This window comes from Mycteria americana, chromosome 14 (assembly GCF_035582795.1).
Source record: "Mycteria americana isolate JAX WOST 10 ecotype Jacksonville Zoo and Gardens chromosome 14, USCA_MyAme_1.0, whole genome shotgun sequence".
NCBI classification, from domain to species: domain Eukaryota; kingdom Metazoa; phylum Chordata; class Aves; order Ciconiiformes; family Ciconiidae; genus Mycteria; species Mycteria americana.
The window spans coordinates 8,002,374-8,023,033 of NC_134378.1; the positions used below are offsets into that span (position 1 = coordinate 8,002,374).

Here is a 20,660-nt window from a genome sequence, read left to right on the forward strand (position 1 = left end):
ATGGTTCTACTGAACATTTCTGTTAACTAGCACTCTTCAATTCTAGATGTTTCATTTTTACTGACATTTCAGTAATGATTCACCTTTGTCTTCCTCTTTCAGAGCTCACAAGAACTAGTAGCATGCTATGTAGAGAAAAACCCTTTGGGGTAACACTATTCCTTAGTGCCAAGTTGGTTTGAAAGTTTTTTCAAGGTGATGAGGTTGCACAGGTGAGACTGAGAATATCCTGGCATGCAAATAATCCATTGTGCTCACATTTTGTGTTAAGTTTGACACGGCAGGGCTCCATAAAGTTTATTTGTATTAGAGAATCTGAGAAGAGACAACAAACCTTCTTTCTTAGTTATGTGCTATTGCAAGGTTTCTTCAGTAGACTATTTCCTGGACCAAGGACTGCTCTCTCGATTAACACACTGCATAGCTTCAACTTTCAGTAGTGCGTTATTTTAGGGTACTTTAACTCTTGCACTGTGTGGACTGGTATAGCCTTAGTCACTTGTATTTATACCAGAGTACAAGAGGTGTTTTGAAATAATTCTTAAAGAAATAATCTAGTAACTTCCTCCTTGAATATTGAGACACTAATACAGGATAGATGTACTTATTATGGATCTGTTGCACCAGATTGGTGGTGTCAGCTGAGTTTGTACCACATTTGTGGTGGTGTTACTATGGCAACTGCCTTCTAAGAGCTGTCTCAAGGTCACTCATCAGTTGTAGCCTGGAGTGCTTGCTGCTTAAGCAAAATATCTACACCAAACAATTCAGGACATGATCATTCTGCTTTGAGAAAGCAACAATAGGGAAGCAAAGCAGTGTTTTATTTTTGGGTTGAGAGAAAGGAGATTCTTTTTAATTACTCTGTATAGTTGTCTGTCAGGTATTTGACGGCGCTTAGAATCATTGAGGGGTGGATTTTAGTTGAAATGTAAATCATAAGTAATCTAGTATCAATGATGTGAAAATTATCTTAATTAAAAGAAAACAAAACAAAAAATAGAACCTGTAGAAGCTGTAGAACTTGAATAGAAATTGGTGACCAAGCCTGAAGTTTATGGTGCAAAAATGACTCTGTACTCTGGTGAAAATTTAGACAAGATGGTGAAAACTTACACTGAGTTGAGAATTCAGAGCCTCTTAAGGGCTTCTTTTATGAGACATCCAGATGCATTGTCGCATCTAAATCCTTGTGGATGTAGTTAGGGAACGTCAAATACACTTAGCAGCATTTTCAGTCTAGTCCACAGTGATTCAGAGATAAGGCTAGAGAAGGGGGTGTTCATGAAGTTGGTCTTATGGCTGAGGTTACAAGAGATTCTGTTATACTACATGTGTAAAATTGAATCTACTAGACTAAAACTTGATTAGAATGACAAAGTGCTGTTTCCTTGGTTTGGATAGTTACCTGACTAGTAAAAAGCTACCATGTTTTATGTGGCTTTTTGTTTGTTTGGTTTTCCTTTTTGGGTTTAAACTTGCTTTTCCTCTTTCCTCTTCATCATTTCATGGACTAAAATAGTTGTATGATAGCAACAGAAGTAACCATTAGATTCAGCAGTTGTGATATTATGGGTGACTATATCTCAAACCTCTTTCACAAAGTGGTAAGATTTTGTTTTGAGAACTTAATGTATTCAGACAGCAATTTAATCCCTCCTTTTGCTTTTTAGGCTGAACAGACCAAGTTCTTCTAGCTTCCTCTCAAAAACATGTATTAGCTGGTCTCCCCCACACACATGTTGATTTTTAACTTCTGATTAGTTTGTAGGTTTGGGGAATATTGTTGTTTCCCAAGTGCATGATTTGTATATCTTGTACTAAGAAATACTTTACAGAGCTGTTCCCAGAATAATTTCTGTTAACATCTCTGGAGCTGTGGGCCAGGAGTGACTTCCTATAGCGTGATCTAGATTTGGTGCCATTCTCTAGAACTGGATTTGGAGGTGTCTATTTTCAAATAAACGTAACCAAGACTTAAATCTTGCCTTCGAGACCTTTTAAGAATTGGAATTGGTTGGAATTTTTATACAAGTAGGTTCAACAGTAGTTGTTCACAGAACCCAAGGAGCTCCACCCTCGGAGTATTGCTAGTTCTACACAGAAATGATAGGTGAGCTGGTACTTCTATTTCTAGATTAACAGGGTATACATATATTTAAGGAGGGAATGAAAACATAAGAGCTAAGGATATCAGGTTAGTAATCTGGTCTCCTTCCACCCTCAGTAAAACAAGCCTAGACTGTAGTAAGAGGGTGGAAAAAGTTGTATGTTCAAACTGTTGGTAAAAGGAGTTTAAGAAAAATATCCACCTTGTTAAGGTTGGTCTTTAAGAGGCATTCCTGTTCAGTGTCTGTATCTCTTGGTCCAAAGTAAGCAGTCTGTTCAAATTTTAACACACATTATAGCATGAAGATACTAATGTATCCATTGCTATAGTGTGAGGCCATAGCAAGAGAAGAACAATTTTCACCTGTGCCACAGAACAGAGGTTTCCAGGGCATGATCCACCAGTCATTTCCACGTGATATGAAGTAGTGGCATATAGAAGCACTTCCTTGTCTACAAAACAAACAGCCTTACAAAGGCAACTGAGAAACTGCACATGGGGAAGTATTTACTGAGAGATAATTTGAGCCACAGGGCTGGGATCTGCATCACTAATTACTAGGGACATGCTTGCAGTTTGAGGTACAGGCTCATCACCCTAAAGCTGTCAGCACAATCCCCTAGTTGTATCACCACAGGATGGTTATCTTGTTGCGCTGGTCTGAGCCTGTGCTGAGCTCCATGGTAAACTCATCCAGATTGTAAGCTAAATTCTTGGTGAATGGAACATCGTGGCTACACTGCTGGTAAAAGGTAACTTCAGAGCTACCTAAGGCATATTCATGCAGTTTAATTAAAAGAAACCATTGTAGACCAGATACCATTATTATCTGCTTAAGAGAAAAATCAGATTTGTGTTTCACTTCATGTGCACTCAAGAGGGTTTTCCGAAAGTGAACAGGATCGACTTGTGGGTTAGCCTTACACCTGTGTCCTTGATCATATTTTACAGTATATTATTCCTATTTAAGAATTGTCCAAGAGTTCATGAGAGAGACAGTCTGATCTTCCACAGCTGTTGCAGATTTCTTGAGGGTGCAGCTAGTTGATACCTTTTAACAAAAGCAGGTGAGCTAAGATCCTATACAGTGGCAATGTTTTATTCCAAGTATACGTACTGGCTATAGCCAAAATAGACTCAAGTTTAGCTACATTAATTGCTTCAGCCACTTTAAAGGTTTTTTTTCTTTGCAGTAGCAAGGCTGTTTCAACTTTCTAATGTAATGTTTTGAACAAAAGGTTGGATACTTTCCTATAGTCATACTCACTCCCCTGAAAGTTTCTTCTATTATGGAGCTTTGCTATTTAGTAATTCCAATCCAGTCTAGACTTGTTTTTTTGGGGATAATAAAAAACTTGCAAATCTTCCAGGCTTTTCTTCCTCCTCAAATAAAGTTAGCAAGGCACTTCACCACAGATTGATTCATTTAGAAAAGATTTTAATGTATTGTTATTGTTAAAAACAACAAAAAAACCCACCCTGCCAACAAAAAAAAACCTGTGCATGAAATGGAATGTTTCTCTTCTAGAGTTACATTGGCTCCATAGCATCAACGCTGGAAAAAAAGTAACTAACAGCCCTGGAGAGACTTTAGCTGCATCAGTTGAAACAAGGATACAGCTAGGGCTATTGGTTAGTTAAACCAAAAACAAAACCCCACCCACAAAACACCACAAAAGAATACAGCTGAAAAGTGGCTTGTTCTAACTTGCCTAGTATATTAAGGTAGCATTTTTAGCATATTCATACTAAGTTAAAGATCCCACCTCTGAACTAGGGATTTCAGAAACTGCCCTGACTTACTGTGCAAGTATACAGAGAAAAGTCTTCATGCATTTCAATATTACTTTGAGAAACCTGAGGGGGCACGGAGCACAATTAAGCAATTGCTTAAGTTCTTAATACAAGATCGGCCACCATCAGTTAGTTTATAGCTGGAGGAATTTGCATTAAGATTTGTTACATAAAACAATATTGTAAACATGTTTTGCAGAACAGATGAAGCAGCTTTAATATTAAAAGTTCATTAACTCTTATGAGAGGATACATGAAGTAGACTCAGCCAAAATGGCTAGTTTTCCAGAAAAATTGTACCACTGGCACTTTTTTTAAGCAAGTCTGGAACAAGCCTAAGGTGTAAAGCTCTTTACCTGCATTTCTAATCAACTTGAATTTCTTCATTGGCAGATATATTAGCAGTTCTTTCCTCATTCTAAGTGCAAGAAGAATTTCTTGACAAAGGCTGCTAGAATGTGGCATTATCTTGAACCTGCCTCACTCCATGCACTCAGTGCTTGCAGTCCTAGATCGTATCTCTGTCAAAAAGCTAGAGAAACAGGAGGACAAAGCACAGATCAAGAGTCAGATAAAACAAAGAATACTTAAGTGCTTTAATAATTTTAGATAAGCAGAAAATACGGCTTCTAGAATTAAGATGTTTTGGTTGTTTTCCATTTGGGATAATTTGTTTATCTTGGTTTTGCTGCCATATATCCAGACGTGACTAAACTGTCTCCAGGCAAAAGTTTACCACACTACTTTTCTATTGCTCTAGCTACAAAGATATTGCCGTCATCTTGGAAATGTTAAGTTCTGTATTAGTTACAATTTACCACAACAGCAGAAGTTACTGATGTCAGAATTGGCAGAAGTTCGTTTAATCCTCTCAGAGAAAGTAAGTTATTGCTTACATGCAGTAAAACAACATGGAGATGGCCACTAATTCACTGTTTTGCTAGCAGTTATCTGAAAGATTTCAGTATCTGCCATATGCATATAAATGTGTCCTGGTCTCTGCTAGTGCTAACACTGTCTCTAGGAAAAACAGGTAGTTCTTACTCCCTAGACTTCTTGAAAGAGTTCTGGCCTCCAAACAAGGCTATCTATCATGTGACATGGGTGCTCACACATACAGGAGTGCTCAAAACCAGTTATCTCTTAAAGACAAGCAGATGCTCATGCCTCTTCCCTATTTGTTAGCACCCTTGAAATGCAGAAGTATTGGGCTTGTTTTCAAAGGCGTTGTCTTTCTTTCAGTTCACTATTATGTAAACTCTCTGCTTTTTCCTAGTAAGTCAATCATGAGATTGTCAGGGTTGGTTTGAGCTTGTGAAGTGCTTTAAAAAGTATCTTCAGCAAGTCTTACAGCAGTGTCCTAAATTTCACTATTTAAAAGGTATGCTAAAGGAATTGTTCCATTAGTGTCAAACTATGTGGATGTGAAGACTACGTTTCTCTGTGAGCTAGAGCAAAGGGGGAGTCCAGAACTTGTTTCTTTTTTTAATTTTGGAATGAAACTTATGCTTATGAAGCACACTGTGATTATGAAAAAAATAATAGCAAGCAATTAATTACTACTTTCTAAAGCAATCTGTAAGCCTTGATTTGGTATACTGTGACAGTGGGAAATTACATTAGTTGGCTAAGTCTAAGTAACTTTAACTGAATTCTTTGTTGGACTAAAAATTTATTTTTTAAATACATAAATAAATTTCTATATCAAACAAACTTTCTAGCTGCTCCTAATCCTTTCTCAAGTATTAAGTTACTGCTAATGAGAAGGGACTTGACTAAAGTTAAAAATAGAGCACGTTGAACTTGACATGAACCTTAATATCTTTTCCAGCTTTTACAAGGATTGTATTGTGAATTGTGTATTGTTTAGTTGGTTTCTCACTGATTAAAAGTATTGAAATAAACTGTGTGTTGTGAAATAAAGCTGCTGTCATTGCTTTGTTTACATTTTGGATATCTTATCTAAATTTTACCTTACAAATTTGATGCAAAGTTCAAGCTTGGAGATGGGATTTCTAAGTCTTAGTAAGACTTTTTTTTTTCCTAAAGGCAAAATATATTGCTGAAGACATAAAACAACTGAAATGTGTTTATTGTCAAAGCCTAAAACAAACTTGGTTTGTTTACTTGGGCTTTGGATAAAGCCAGTGTGGCAGATCAGATATTTCACTATATGGACTTTGTTACTACAGCCTTACAGAAGTTTCCAGTGTTCTTTGAGCTTGGTTTTACATAGATCTTTCTTTATTCTGCTTATTGTAAATTCATTTACTAACTTAACTGATAAGTTTGCTAATTACTTTAGAGATGTAAGACTGATCTTGACTAAAACAATTCTGCAAAGCTTACTGCACAAAGATTTGGTAAACTCTTAAAGAAAACACCTCTAATAGTTCTTGTTCTGGGCGTAGGTCGTTATAGTGGCTTGCTTATCTCTGATCTTTTATTCTTGTCCCCTAAGAATGTAGACTTGCTAACTACAGGTAATAATTACAGTCAGTGTCAGGGTGGTCACTGAAGAAGAAACAACGGTGATTTAACGGAACTTTCTTTTTTGGGTGAGTGGCTGTATGTATCCCTAGCACTTGATTTAGGAGACTGGCTCTTATTCCGAGGGATGCTTTTGTCTTTACACCTAGTGATGTACTTAAGGGAGAAGCAGGCCTGCTATCACCAGTAGATTTTTTCCCAATTTTCTTCCACTCAGTTTAAAATAAATAAACAAACAAAAATCTGAATTAATTATTCTGTCAAAATAACAGACCAGTGCTAAGTAGTGTTTGAAAAGTTGAGTGTTGTGAGTTGACAGTGAAGAAAAAGCATACAAAATTGAAAGTACTATATCATTATACAGTCATGTTATGCCTTCCTCTTGAATATACGTAATTCTGGTCTATGCCATATCAAAAAGAGTATAGTGGACTTCATCTTTCTCTGTATTTTTTTTTAAAGACCAAAGCTAGATTTTTTTTCGGAGAAACAGAATTTGCCAGCACTTCTCTGCCATCTTTTTTTTTTTTTTGCTTGAGAATACAGGGTGGATCCATACAAAATAACCACAAGTGTCATGGACAATCAACAGGAAGAAAGTGTTTTCCTTTTTAGTAATTTCATTTATTCTCCTCTTCTTCCTCCTTATTATCAGATGGCAGAGATAAAAATAAACTGATACTTTCATGTAGTGTAGAGCTTAACTACAGAACTGACTGCCACAGAATATTTTAGCTGTATTAATTTTCATGGGTTCAAACAGAAACTTACACAGAAGATAAATCTAGCTGCTGGAAAACTCGGTCCTTTTGAACCAGGAAGTTCCTGAGCTGTACATTGTGAAGTTTGAGAGTGTGCTGAAACACATTCATACGCTTACCTTTTTCTTTCTAGGCATTCCTACTGGCTTCTGTTGGAGCGAGAATACTGTGCTAGGTAAGTCTTCTGTTTGACTTAATTGTCCAGGACTACTTTGATTCATGCGAATTAATCCAGAGAAAACATTGGTATTTAGGGGGTTAGGAAAAGGAGAAAATAATTTCAATTCTCTTAGAAAAATAAAGGTATTTTCTTATGTTCTATATTAATATTGTATATAGTTCGCTCTCCTCCACCTCCCTTAAACTTAAGGAAATGCATGGTATGACTGGGTTGGTATGTATGATAGTATCTAATGCTAACAGGCTTTTGAGATACTTGGTCCATTAAAGGATGTTGATCTTAAAAGTTATGGGATGGAGTGGCAGCGCTCTCTGTATCACTGATACTAGAGTTTTTTCTTCTTTCTGAAGTAACTGATGATCTGAATACTTTGTTCAGAACAGTTCTTTTGAAACAATGGTGATGAAATGGGATTTCTTAGCTAAAGCTGTTTTGGGCCCAGAGTGGATATGATGCTAATCACTGGTGGGTTTTGTTTTTGTTTGGTTGGTTTTTTTGTTATAACTTCTGGGGTAAGCAATTCAGCCTTCAATACTCAAATAGATTAATGTGTCAAGCTCCATACCTGTTGCTGGAGAGTAGTGAAACTGATAACTTGTCAGGACATTCCATTCAGTGGGATTTTGGTCTCAAGAAAGGAAGCATGTCCTTCAGAATAATCTCCTGTGATAAGATCGACCTCTTTGCTCTGCAGTTTAGCAGGTTCCCTGAAATAAAATTCAAGTAAGCTGGCTTGGTTAGAATAAGGTAAGGTTAAAGCAAAATGAAGAAAATGAAAGGAGACAGTGGAAGGAAAACTTTTGGAGAATGATCTCATCAAAACACAGAAAAGACTGTGTTTTGTTTCAGATGGCTTTGCTCATTAAAATGTTACAGTTCTGTCCTGGTTTCAGCTGGGATAGAGTTAATTTTCTTCCTAGTAGCTGGTATAGTGCTGTGTTTTGGATTTAGTATGAGAATAATGTTGATAACACACTGATGTTTTAGTTGTTGCTAAGGAATGCTTACACCAGTCAAGGACTTTTCAGCTTCCCATGCTTTGCTGGGCGCACAAGAAACTGGAAGGGGGCACAGCAAAACTGGCCAGGGGGCTATTCCATACCATATGTCATCATACTCACTATATAGGCTGGGGGGAGCTGGCCTGGTGGAAGCTATCACTGCTCGGGGATGGGCGGGGCACTGGTTGGCAGGTGGAGAGCGGTTGCATCACTTTCTTTTTTATTTTCCTTGGGTTCTCTCTCCCTCTCCCTCTCTCCCCCACCCCATAACAATTTATTATTATTATTTTACTTTATTTCAATTACTAAACTGTTTTTATCTTAACCCATGAGTTTTCTTACTTTTGCTCTTCAGATTCTCTCCCCCATCCCACTGTGGGGGGAGGGTGACCGAGCGGCTGTGTGGTGCTTGGTTGCCAACTGGGGCTAAACCATGACAGTCCTTGTTGGCACCCAACGTGGGGCTCAAAGGGTTTGAGATAATAACAGATTAACCTAAGCATATTAAGGAATTTATATCTGTTAACAGTTGTGGGTCATGATATTGATTAATCTGTTCTTGATATTAGTTTATCTGATCTGCACCATGCTCATTTTTTTGCTGTACTTGTTAAAGATAGGTGTTGGTTTTTTGCAGTTTGCTGTGCTCTGCAGTAATTAGTGATGTCTTGCCTGGGAGATTTGTTATTAAAACAGTGGCCTTGAGCTTAATGTGGTATTCGGGTTTTGTACTGAAGCCATTGCTGTACTTTCAGTACCACCTCGTGTAGACAATTAGCAATTATACTGCTTCCTCTGAGAGGTTTTTTATGGAGGAAATACAGAATGGCACCTTCGCTACCTTCCTCCTTCATTACAATAACTTTTCAGTATCTTGAACATCCTTGGATAGTTAAGATATTTCTATTGGTATTTCTTGGGAATATTGTTTTGGTTTTGCCTAAGGTTAATGAGCAATTTAAGAATATCATCCAGAGATCTGTCCCAAGGCTGGATAGTTATGATAAGGCAGGGTGTGTGGGATAGCATGGGCAAATGCCTAGGACGGTGGGCACCTCCAGTATTTTGGAACTTCACTCCTGAACAAGTGCAGAATCCTGAAAAATTAGTAGAATATTTGGAAGTATGCTGTCTCCCTAGCAATTCTAGGGAGACACAAATTGCTGCAACTTGCTGGGACCTGGCCCATGCCTACGAAGCCCTGTTCAACACTATTCAGTACCCTCAAGGGGAAGAGAAGGTCTCTGGATCTGACGACAAAACAACAGGCACTGTGGCTGAACCAGAGAACCAACCTGTGACGGTATTGGTTGCCCCTATACACAAGAAGAAATCTTGGAAGCGAAAGTCAGCTTGTTTAGAAAGGGACGATGAAAAAGCAGGGCCATCATGAGGAGAGGATGAGGAAGAACTCATAAGCAAGACAGAAACTACCCAATCCCTATCGCTGAGTGAGCTGTGAGATATATGAAAAGATTTCAGCCATTGTCCAGGTGAGCACGTTGTCAGCTGGCTGCTCTGATGCTGGGATAATGGGGCCAGTAGCGTGGAATTAGAGGATAAGGAAGCCAAACAGCTGGGATCCCTTTCTAGGGAAGAGGGCATTGACAAACCAATTGGAAAAGGGGCACAAGCCCTCAGCCTCTGGAGGTGACTACTGTCAGATATGAAGGAAAGATATCCCTTCAAGTAAGATGTTATATATCATCCAGGCAAATGGACCACCATGGAGAGAGGTATCCAGTATCTGAGGGAATTGGCCGTGCTGGAGGTGATTTATGGTGACCTGGACAACGAGCAGTTATCCAAAGATCTGGATGAAGTCCAGCGCACACAACTTATGTGGCAGAAGTTGGTACGGAACGCACTATCATCATATGCCAACACATTGGCAATACTGGAAAGATGAAGAGGGACCAATGGTGGGGGAAGCAGCCAGCTGACTCTGGGAATATGAAGAAAGTCTCCCTTCCTCCCTTGTCTTGGCTGTGGGGAAACTGTCCTGGAAGGTCCAGCAACTCGATGAGGATATGTCCTTCTGTCTACCTGTATGGACCAGTATCTCAGCTATTAGGAGTCAGTGTTCTTATGCTCAAGAGAGAGGATATAGAGGGTACACACCACGGGGCACCCTATGGTTTTACCTGCGTGACCCTGGAGAGGACATGAGGAAGTGATAGGACATGATATCCTATCACATGAGGAAGTGAGAGGACATGATAGAAAATCTACCTCGACCCTAGAGGCACGGGTATGTGAGTTGCAAGGAAATACAACCACACAAGGGGGTTCTTCCAGGAAAATTGCTGCTCCAGTTTCCAGTGGGCAGTTCCCCAGACAGTGTAGAAGGGCTGATCTTACTCCTGACTTTAATGAAGGAACTCCTGACTTATATCTACAAGAAGTGGGTAACAAATACTATGACCAGGACTAGAGGGGCCCTGCCTCCAGCCAGCTGGAGGAAAGGGACAACTGGGTTTACTGGACTGTGTGGATCCGATGGCCTGGCACATCAGACCCACAGGACTATAAGGCTCTAGTAGACACTGGTGGACAGTGTACCCTAATGCCATCAAGCTATACAAGGGCAGAACCCATCTGTATTTCTGGAGTGACAGGGGGATCCCAACAGTTTCACCATATTGGAGGCTGAAATGAGCCTAACTGGGAATGAGTGGCAAAAGCACCCCATTGTGACTGGCCCAGAGGCTCTGTGCATCCTTGGCATAGGCTACCTCAGGAGAGGGTATTTCAAGGACCCAAAAGGGTACCGGTGGGCTTTAGGTATAGCTGCCTTGGAGATGGAGGAAATTAAACAGCTATCCACCTTCCCTGGTCTCTTGAAGGACCTTTCTGTTGCAGGGTTGCTGAGGGTTGAAGAACAACAGGTGCCGATTGCTACTACAACAGTGCACCGGCGGCAATATCGCACCAACCGAAACTCCCTGATTCCCATCCATAAGTTAATTCATTGACTGGAGACCCAAGGAGTGATCAGCAAGACTTGCTCACCTTTTAACAGTCCTATATGGCCAGTGTGAAAGTCTAATGGAGAGCAGAGACTAACAGCAGACTATTGTGGCCTGAACAAAGTCACGCTGCCGCTGAGTGCTGCCGTGCCGGACATGCTGGAACTTCAATATGAACTGGAGTCAAAGGCAGCTGAGTGGTATGCCACAACTGATATCGCTAATGTGTTCTGCTCAATCCCTTTGGCAGCAGAGTGCAGGCCACAGTTTGCTTTCACTTGGAGGGACATCCAGTACACCTGGAATCGACTGCCCCAGGGGTGGAAACACAGCCCTACCATTTGCCATGGACTGATCCAGATGGCACTGGAACAGGGTGAAGCTCTGGAGCATCTGCAATACATTGATGACATCATCATGTGGGGCAATATAGCAGAAGAAGGTTTTTGAGAAAGGGAAGAAAATAGTCCAAATCCTTCTGAAAGCCGGTTTTGCCATAAAAGAAAGTAAGGTCAAGGGAGCAGCACAGGACATCCAGTTTTTAAGAATAAAATGGCAAGATGGATATTGTCAGACCCCAATGTGATCAACAAAATAACAGCCGTGTCCCTACCAACTAGTAAAAAGGAAACACAAGCTTTCTTAGGTGTTGTGGGTTTTTGGAGAATGCATATTCCAAATTACAGTCTGATCATAAGCCCTCTCTATCAAGTGATCCAGAAGAAGAATGATTTCGAATGGGGCTCTGAGCAACGACAAGCCTTTGAACAAATTAAATGGGAGATAGTTCATGCAGTAGCCCTTAGGCTGGGCAGGACAAGATGTAAAAAATGTGCTCTACACCGTAGCCGGGGAGAATGGTCCTACCTCCTACCTGGAGCCTCTGGCAGAAAGCACCAGGGTTGCTTAGGGTTTTGGAGTTGAGGATACAGAGGATCCGAGGCCTGGTATACTCCAGCTGAGAGAAGGATACTGGCAGCATATGAAGGGGTTCAAGCTGCTTTGGACATGGTTGGTACTGAAGCACAGCTCCTCCTGCCACCTTGGCTGCTGGTACTGGGCTGGATGTTCAGTGGGAGGGTCCCCTCTACACATCATGCAACTGATGCTACGTGGAGTAAGTGGGTCGCACTAATCACACAATGGGCTCAAATAGGAAACCCCAATCGCCCAGCAATCTTGAAAGTGATCATGGACTGGCCAGAAGGCAAAGATTTCGGAATATCACCAGAGGAGGAGGTGATGTGTGCTGAGGAGGCCCCACTGTATAATAAACTACCAGAAAATGAGAAGCAATATGCCCTGTTCACTGATGGGTCCTGTCATCTTGTGGGAAAGCATCAGAGGTGGAAGGCTGCTGCATGGCCCTATACGACAAGTCGCAGAACCTGCTGAAGGAAGAAGGTGAATCGAGTCAGTTTGCAGAGGTGAAAGCCATCCAGCTGGCTTTAGACACTGCTGAATGAGAAAAGTGGCCAGTGCTCTATCTCTATACTGATTCATGGATGGTGGGAATTGCCCTGTGGGGGTGGGTGGTTGCAGCAATGGAAGCAGAGCAACTGGCAGCACAGAGGCAAACCCATCTGGGCTGCCACATTGTGGCAAGATACTGCTGCCTGGGTAGAGAACCTGGTTGTAAAAGTATGTCATATAGATGCTCATGTACCCAAAAGTCGGGCCGCTGAAGAATATCAAAACAACCAGCAGGTGGATCAGGCTGCTCAGATGGAAGTGGCTCAGGTGGATCTGGACTGGCAAGAAAGGGTGAATTATTTATAGCTTGGTGGGCCCATGACACCTCAGGCCATCAAGGAAGAGATGCAACACGTAGATGGGCTCATGATCGAGGGGTGGACTTGACCATGGATGCTATTGCACAGGTGAAACATGCACTGCAATCAAACAAGCCAAGTGGTTAAAGCCTTGCTGGTATAGAGCATGATGGCTGAAATATAAATATGTGGAAGCCTGGCAGATTGAGTATATCAAACTCCCACAAACCCACCAAGGCAAGCGCCATGTGCTTACAATGGTGGAAGCAACCACTGGATGGCTGGAAACATATCCTGTGCCACCACCTGGAACACTATCCTGGGCCTTGAAACACAAGTCCTGTGTCGACATGGCACCCCAGAAAGAATTGAGTCAGACAACAGGACTCATTTCCGAAACAACCTCATAGACACCTGGGCCAAACAGCATGGCATTGAGTGGGTATATCGCATCCCCTCTCTGCAGCAGCCTCTGGGAAAATCAAACGATACAATGGACTGTTAAAGACTACACTGAGAGCAATGGGTGCTGGGACATTCAAACATTGGGATATGCATTTAGCAAAAGCCACCTGGTTAGTCAACTCTAGGGGATGTACCAGTTGAGCTGGCCCTGCCCAATCAAAACTTTCATGTACAATCAAAACTTTCATGAAAGTTTCAAAACTTTCATTTGAAGGGGATAAAGCCCCTGTGGTGCACATAAAAAATATGCTGGGGAAGACAGTCTGGGTTACTCCTGCCTTTGGCAAAGGAAAACCCATTTGTGGGATTGCTTTTGCTCAAGGACCTGGGTGCACTTGGTGGGTAATGCAAAAGGACGGGGAAAGTCTGATATGTACAAAAGGGGATTTGATTTTGGGTGAAAATAGCCAATGAACTGAATGGTATGATGTTAATTGCTATATAATACTATATTTCATCACTTCTGTGGTTGCTGTATGCCATATCAACGGTATTACAGTAAGAATCACCCAGATTAATGAAAAATGTACTTTGAAACCAAGCAAAGTGCAGCAGTGATGGAACCAGAACTGGCATGCACAATCCAACACCACACACCATCTCTCCTGCCCTGAAAGACTCTTATGACAGATGGAGCCCAAAGTCATAGACTAAATGAACTCAACGGACATTTTAGAGGGTTGGCCCATAGACTAAAGGAATGATATCTGTGTGTATATATCAAAAGACAGGGAAAGTGGTGGTAATTAAGTGGAATGCATTGGAAAAGGTAGGACCTGGGCATGATGTAGATGGTATAGAATAAGGGGGGGGATACTGTCCTGGTTTTGGCTGGGATGGAATTAATTTTCTTCCTAGTCGCTGGTATAGTGCTGTGTTTTGGATTCAGTATGAGAATAATGTTGATAACACACTGATGTTTTAGTTGTTGCTAAGTAGGACTTACACTAGTCAAGGACTTTTCATCTTCCCATGCTCTGCCAGGTGCACAAGAAGCTGGGAGGGGGCACAGCCAGAGTGGCCAAAGGGGTATTCCATACCATATGGCGTCATGCTTAGTATATAAGCTGGAGGGAGTTGGCCGGGGGGGCAGTGATTGCTGCTTGGGGATGGGCTGGGCGTCAGTCAGTGGGTGGTGAGCAATTGCTCTTCCCCCCTGCTGCCCCCGGGTTTTGTCATCACCCCCCCGCCCCGTTGTTTTCCTTTTCATTCTAATTTATTATTATTATTATTTTATTTCAATTATTGAACTGTTCTTATCTCAACCCACTGAGTTTTCTTACTTTTGGTCTTCAGATTCTCTCCCCCATCCCATGGGGGCGGGGTGGGTGAGCAAGCCGTTGTGGTGCTTAATAGTCGACTGGGGCTAAACCATGACAAGTTCCTAAGCAATGATTTGCAGACAGATGACACACTGAGGTAAATAATAGGTGTGGAGAGAAGGGATAAATAACTTTTGCTCTTGACTGGATGGAGACACTTGTCTAAGCATATTGTCTGTCATAAATCTACTTGCAATGAAAAAAACCCTAAATCACAGCATTTTTATTCTGTAAGACAGAATTAATGACGTCAGACTTAAGTTTTGTATGCTCTTTTCTTGTGTTCCCTGGTATGGGAACCATGGTATGCTGTGTTTATCCTGTTATTGTATGTACACTGTTATTTATAGGCTTCATCTATATGAGAATCTAACAAAGCAAGCTTCCTACTGGTGAAAGATCAAATGTAGGTAAGGTTTTGTAGCTTTTCGAACTTTTAATGGACTGTTAGGTGCACTAAAAATGCTTAGCAGGCTTTAAAAAGAAAATATTAAAGCTCTGCTATGCCTAGAGACAATATTAGTAACTTTTCTCCTAATAATTTTGATAGGGCCCAAGAATATAAGATTCTGCAGTGGTGTACCTAAACATAACTTCCCTTTCTTTTAAGAGTTCCGTATAAGTGTGATGTACTGTAATAGAAGGTCACTTAACGGGACAAATGCAGTGTGGAGTTTACGGACAAGAAAACACATTGAATCAACTACGCTGTATAGCTGATATACTCCAGTTGTATGACATAAATGCATGACTGGTGCTAATCACTTAGTTACCATGTTTGATATGCTTGCCAGATGCTAATATAGAAACCTCCCAGTGCGGAAGTGTGGCTGAATATGAACTTTAAAGCTTAGCATCAATTTAAACTTCAAATTAAACTGCGGAATGACCTGAAAGTCTGGTAAAAGAGAACATGAGTTCTTTACATTGTGGTGGATGCATCTTGGATGTCTGATTGGCAGACAAGTGCTCAAACAATGGTTCTCCAGCTCAGGGTTTTATTGAATGTAAAATACAATTTGGTCAGTCTACTTGTATGGGAACTAAAGATACAATGCATGAAAGAAAAAGTAATAATAAAAAAAATTCAACAGCTCTATCCTGGCACTTACTCCAGTGCACTATATAAAAATACATAAAATTGCTTCCTAATGTTGTGAAACTACACAATTACTTAGCCATTTATCTACAAACAAGGAAGGTCTGGATCTGAGACAAAACATTACAAATGTTTTTGGGCACTTGAAGGGGAAGGATGTGATCCCTTCCTCTGTTTTTGGCAGTCACTGACCTCTTGTACTAACTTCCAGAATGGCTGCAAATCTTCCTAAAATTACTTGGAATTTCTGTGCTAATGATGGTAGTGTCATTTTGGAGAGTTCTGCAGATGAACATCAGTGTTTGAGAAGTGCCATTTGTATAAAAACTTTCATGAGCAAAACTGATTTTCTACCTGCTGCAGGAATCCTAGGGAGCTTAGTGTGAGATTTATTGAAAAATGTCTTTTTAATGAAAGTGAAGGTATTGCTTCTTTAATAGAACACTAGAAAAACTACAAGCATAAGTCTTTTATGCAATGGAATTTCTTTGTAAAGACTAGAAAAGTTTGGACAAAAATCCAGAGGGCATTGACAGCCTTATTCAAAAGCATGCTGTTTTTTCTCATAAATGGGGGAAAAAAAATCCTTGACGGTAGGAATTAATGTTGTGGTCAAGAATACATACTTTGTGTCTAGTAAAGATGGGAGTATTAATGGATGTATGCAAAATGTAAAGAGTACATAAGATTAATAAAACATACCTGCTTAAATCAATACCAAAAAGAATGTGGTAATACATCTTAAAATTAAGACAAGTAGGATCAGTTGTAAAGTACTCTCTTGTCTTAGTAGCCCACTGTTATAATGGTACCACTTTATCATTGGGCTGCAGTACATAATTCTCTGATGACAATGTTTTACTGAAAATCAGAGAGAAATGATGGTAGCATCATTCCAAACAATGCGAACAAAGTTAGAGCTGGTTGATCAGGGTTTTGTGCAGTCACATTTTGAAGGTCTCTTAGGATAGAGATTCCATAGGCTGCCTGGAACTGGTTCCTGTGTTCAACCACTACTTGAAAACTGAAATTTAACTTGTTGCAGGTAGTAAAGCTTGCCTCTTGCCCTTTTGTTTTAGGCCTCGGAGGAGACTCTGTGACTCTTCAGTCTATAATATCTCTCTAGGTGCTGGTTTTCTGTTTTGTGTAGCATTGAACACAGACACCAACCTTTGGGGTTGTTTTTCCTCCTCCATTTCAGCTTAATTTCTAAATAATTGACCCCTGAAATCTAAGATTTGAGTCTACCAGTGCCATGCAAAGTAACATTACAGCTTTCAGTTTTGTGCAGTAAATTTTAGCAGATGCTCTGTGTTCTAACCATTGGTACACAGCAGATAGGCAACATGTGAAGTATAACAAGATAAACTGACTGTACTGTGGAGAGATAAATTAACCTAATTTGGGAGTGATTCTATTCTGCCTTTATTTTGCAGTTTAGCTGAAAGTACTCTACTAAGCTCTGGTCACTATGAATATGAAAGGTAGTAAGGTATATGAAAAAATATAGGAAAGGGGATTTCTAACTACTGAAATGCTCAAATTTATTGGTATACTACCATGATAGACAACTGTCACTTCAAATTTTGAATGGTAAGCATTTGTGCTGAACTAAATGAACACCTCTTGCAGCCATACTAAGTGTACCTGTGTACACTCAGACTGAATCAGATTTTAATTACAGTATTGAGATAGGAACATTTCCATATTTCAAGGTCAAATTGTGTTTTAGAAATGTCATCTTTGTATGAGGTAGCTGTACTTGTTCCTTACAATGAAGTAAATTATATGTAAGCACTGATACTATGCATGGAAAACTTAAACTATTTTGATTTCCTTTCTTCAGTAACTTCCTTTGTTTTTAGTCTCTGATCTTATACTCTCAAATTTGAGAGTGTAGTTATGCCAAAAACTTGGGAAACTTCATTAACAGGCCTTTTATTATTATTAGATCAGAGGATAACAAGATCTAATTTTGAAAGCAAAGGGGATGTGTGTTTTTCAATAAATTAAAAAAAAAACAACAACAAAACAAAACACCAAAACAACCTATTTTAGTAGCCTGATGAAAAGAGATACCAAGTAGAATTCTCAAAAGCACTCTAACACACCAGGCATTTAACTCCCATTGAAGCTAGTTTGTGTGAGTCTGGGCATGTGTAATGTGGAAACCCCTCATGGATAGCTGCCTTCCCCCACCCTCTGCCCACAGCACTAACACTTTTTCAGAATACGAATCTACGTTTTTAACATGATAATCTATCCAGAGCTTTGATTAAAATCAGTTGTTTTACAGTATAAAATAATATATTTACTGACATTAATTCTATAGCTTAGTTCTTATGCAAACTCATGAATAAATGTCCGTAAGTACTACATCTGCTGACTAGCAAAATGTGCCTGAGGCAAGTCAACGTGGTTTATGGACTATATTTCTTTCCTGCTCATGTGCCCCTCCTTATTGGTGGGTGTGAATATTTCTAACAGTTAAATCAGTGATTTAAATGCCAGTTTAAAGTCTGCTCTAAATGAATATTCTTAATTGGAAGTTGCGATCTGTCATAATCAAGATAGTATATATCAGTGTTGTTTACTCTTCATAGGAAAAAACCCCCTGTGTCCCAATTTGAATGTTACTGAAACTCCCTATGTACCCGCGTTGGGCAAAGGCCAAGTTAGGATACAGGTCCTTGACAGACTTCAGCTCTCCAGTTATGAGACCACTATCTATCACTGCATAGTAAAGCAAACATGGTTGCTGAAATAGTAATGCGCTTGGGAGATGATACAACAGATGTAAGTCTGTAGTAGTCTTTTCTGTGTTGGTGCCAGTCCCACATAGTCTAATGAACAGTTACACAGCAACGTGCTTAAGTACGTGCAACAAGGGTTAAAGGAAGAAGTGTTGAGCGTTGGAGTTGACAATACTATTTTAAGTTTTTTGAATGACCTCACAACCTTAGTATTTTCAGTGTAACTTTTTGTATGCCTTTAAAAAGCATATGGAAAAAATAGTATAACTTGCCATAATTAAATTTCTGCTCTGATTGCCAGCAAGGTTGTCATCTGGAATCCCACAGAGCAGACGGACACCAGTGTGGTCACTGGTCTGAACATGCTTTCCCACATGGGCTAGCCACTAGAAGGGCAGGAGCACCATCCTTTAGCACTCCTGGCCGAGACCCTCATCTGCAGTTTCAATGGGGCTCTTGAATTGGGTGGGAGCGAATGGTGGCCTTTGCTAAGCTCTTGATCCTATTGCTGCCTCATGTGTTGTGGATGCTGGGTGTGGGTGGGGCAGTATAAGCTAGAAAAATGTCCCTGTTCACTAGCTACTGTGCTGCCAGGCACTTTAACTGCTTCATAGCCGGCAGGTTTATAGAGAAGCTGCTCTTGGTCTTTATAATAGTGATAAAGCACGTTCTATCCTGTCAGCATGGAGGAGCCGTGCAGCGACAAAGCTTACTTGGTTAGGTAAAATACTGGAGGGTCTTGGCAAGTGGTTTAAAACAAAACTGAGCACGTTCAAAGACTTTAAAGGCACTTCCCGTCTCTACAGGTGTCTTCATTGGAGCAGCAAGATGAAGTTTAGCTTGTTCAGACATTTAATCAGTTTCTTTTCTAAAGCTTTAACTTCTCAGACTGAATAAAAGGTTCTATTTTGTTCAACTGAATTCTCCACTCTGTTTTTAAATGTCTGAACCAATTTTATGCAAGTCTTCCACAAAAAGTAGTGCTGAGGGGTATGTGAGAGACAGTCATTAAAGAATTGGAACAGGCTTCTGTGATGGAAAATGTTAGGCATCCTTAACCACAGATGTAGCTGTGCCTGCATAGGTAATGATATGCTTTAGTGTATTTTTCTATTTAGGGCAAAGATGCCCACCCAAAACCAGCAATGTTCTTTTCTTTTTAGTGCACCAGTTTGTCAAAATTAACTTTCATTCAGTAGATCCTCCTAATTTTACCCTAGTATGAAACTTCAGTTCTAACATTGGCTGTATCAAGGCTGTTTTAAAGATGAAGTATATTAAATTGCGTGTGTGTGTTCATAAATAAAGTCGCTGGGGCCCCTTTCCTAGACTAACAGATGCCCTTGTGGAAATGTCTGTTGCTGTGTGGCTCTAAATGTTTTTCAGCAATCCATGCTCCCTCCGTTTGGTAGTCCAAATTGTAGAATCTTTATTTGTACACACACAGAAAAAAATTAATACTCTCTTTTGTTTGGTATGGGTCTTATTTTCATGACCTGTAAGCTTTAACTGTGTCTGGGAATGAAGAAACTACATGTTTGGCCTCATGCTTAATGCAATTGTGGCATGTTTTTAAAATAACTTTTAAAATACCTTTAAAATTACAGGTGAACACAACTAATTTCTAATTGGTTTTGTAAACAATAGGTATAGTCTTCAGAAACTGGGAAAATGCATGCTGTAGGCTTCTGGAAAGAGCTTGCATGCTTTCCTGAAATATGTTTTTGCTAAATGGCTTCAGAATAGGACACAGTGTAGATTGGGTGGAGCCTCACAGTCTCAGTAGGACTGAGACATGCTGTTAATTCAAGGGCAGCCTTTTACTAGCTTCATGAGCTGCATAATAAAACATACAGAGTGTGAAAAAAAAAAAGTACATTTCCAAGGGAATTGCATAAAGTTTAGTAAAGGGTCCTCAGAATTATTCATTTTTTGCAGATGTG

At 40.1% G+C, this 20,660-nt stretch overlaps 1 protein-coding gene across 2 annotated transcripts in view; it reads left to right on the plus strand.

Moving 5' to 3' along the window:
- NCOA3 (nuclear receptor coactivator 3) overlaps positions 1-20,660 on the plus strand; it is a 94,752-nt gene that overhangs the window by 12,965 nt on the left and 61,127 nt on the right. For both annotated transcript variants that reach the window (XM_075517570.1, XM_075517571.1), the window contains exon 2: positions 7,289-7,330. The gene's annotated coding sequence lies outside the window, so the exon portion shown is untranslated. The remainder of the gene's footprint in view (positions 1-7,288; positions 7,331-20,660) is intronic.